Source organism: Crocuta crocuta, unplaced genomic scaffold (assembly GCF_008692635.1).
Source record: "Crocuta crocuta isolate KB4526 unplaced genomic scaffold, BGI_CrCroc_1.0 scaffold439, whole genome shotgun sequence".
In the NCBI taxonomy this organism is placed as follows: Eukaryota; Metazoa; Chordata; class Mammalia; order Carnivora; family Hyaenidae; genus Crocuta; species Crocuta crocuta.
In genome coordinates, this window is record NW_027532838.1 from 1,034,466 (window position 1) to 1,036,624 (window position 2,159).

The 2,159-nt window shown below is 32.2% G+C and overlaps 1 non-coding gene across 1 annotated transcript; it reads right to left on the reverse strand.

Annotated features, from left to right (window-relative positions):
* Positions 1-1,714: 1,714 nt before the first annotated feature.
* LOC144216066 (U6 spliceosomal RNA) lies at positions 1,715-1,821 on the reverse strand. The gene has a single exon (XR_013330555.1). It is a non-coding gene; the product is annotated as a U6 spliceosomal RNA (small nuclear RNA).
* Between the last annotated feature and the right edge of the window lie 338 nt (positions 1,822-2,159).

The following is a 2,159-nucleotide window of genomic DNA, read 5'->3' on the forward strand; positions in this document are numbered from 1 at the left end:
CTTTCTTTGCCAAGAGAAACCTAAGAAGACATGACTACTAAAGAAACATAATATCCTGGATGGGATTCTGAAACAGAAAAATTATTAGATACAAAGGAAATCTTAAACTATAGACTTCAATTAATAGCAACATATCAATAGAGGTTCGTTAATTATAAAAAATACATATTATACTAACATCATATGTTGATAGTAAATGAAACTAGGTGAAGGATGTATTGGAACATTTTGTTCTATGTTCCTTATTTTTCTGTGAATCTAAAGCTATCCTAAAAATAAAGTCAAAGAAAAATAAAGTAAGGTTAAGGGATAGAGGGGATAAGTTATGTGTGTCGGGGGAGGTGCTGTTATTTTTGATAATATGATCCAAGAGGGGGGACTTTCAATTACGCTGATATCTGAGCACAAAATTGAAGGGATTTAGGGGGATAGTTAGGAGGATTTCAGTGGGAACATTGTTCCAGAGAAAGGAACTAACAACATGCAAACACTTAGCATTGAAGAGATGAGGGAAGAAAGCATGTTCATGCTAGAAGAGGCCTTCAGATCATAGAAAAGACATAAGTGTAACTACAGCTGAGTGAACAAGGGAACAAGAAAATCATGCAACTTACATGCAATATAATGATATCATTAAGTCATCACAAAAATCTACCTATTACTTTAACCAAATATATTCAAAATGCTTACTCTATTTCTAGATATTTTTCTAGGTGACGAGAATAGCAGACTCATTGAGGAGTTTGCATTCTAGGAATATAATCTACTTACATAAACAGAGTTTATTTATGAAGCACCCCTGAAGAGATCACTGACATTAGAAATAATTTTTTCTTTATTTCCTGCATCCAAAACCTGTTTCTACTGGTACTGGGGTTTTGTTGTTATTTGTTTTGTTTCCTAGATTCCACATATAAGTGAAATCACACAGCATTTGTCTTTCTCTGTCCAACTTATTTCACTTAGTAAAAATCCTTCTGTGTCCACCCATGTTGTCACAAATGGCATGTTTCCATTTTTTTATGGCTTAGTAATGTTCCATTATGTATGGATATGTGTGTGTGTGTGTGTGTATGTTTGTGTGTGTGTGTGTGTGTGTGAGAGAGAGAGAGATCACATCTTGAATTTATTGAATAATATTTAATCTATTGGGAAAATGAAAGAACAACTTATTTTTATATCTCAAATTTTTAATTAGTAGAGAAAGGTATAAGCGAATTTCCTGTCTGTGGTTTCATGTCAGTTTCCAGTGACAGAAAAGAACATCAGAGTCTGTCAGATGCAAATTAATGAGGGTTTCACATGCCATCAGCCTACACTAAGTATTTCTCACTTAAGAAAGAGCACATAGTGCTAAAATTGTCCATATTTAAAACTGTATTTGATTTGACAGAGCTTCTTTCCTGAGGTAGGTCTAGAAAGCAGTAGTTTGGACAACACTGTTGGCCTGCTTATGTCTTAGAGGGGGAGGGGTGAAATGGGGATAAGTCGGTGCAGGGGCAGGATGTGCTTGGCAATACTGAGGAGAGGCAGGGAAATTAAATAGTGTGGAAGAGCAAATTATAATACAAATATACAAACATTTATAATAATTAACACAATAGAGACATAGATAAGCTAATATTTTAAATATTTAACATTTTAAAAGTTTTAATTAAATATTTCAAATATTCAAGAGTATTATGGATTTCACTTTATTTATTATTATTGCTTTTTAAATATAGAACGGTTAATGAATTTGTGTTTCCTCCCTGCATGGGAGCCATGCTAGTCTTCTCTGTATCGTTCTAATTTTAGTATATGTGCTGCCAAGGCAAGCACAAGAGAATATTATGGATTTTTAACAGGAATTTCAGTCTTTTTGTTTCATGAAATTTTTGTCAATCTAATTACAGAATAATGTTTTCAAAGCATGAATTAAGACATAAGTATTTAAAAAGAAATCAATTTTATTAAAATACAGCTACCAAAATATTTTAAAAACTGATTTTGGCTAAATAATATATGTGCTTCTTGATTAATGCAATAAATAACAAGACCCAGCAGCAGATCTGATTAGTACCATATTTCAAAGAAAAAAATGAACATACAAGTTACTTAGTATGATATTTAATTTCTACTGATGATAAAGTCACAGATACCTCTAATATTTCTGTGTA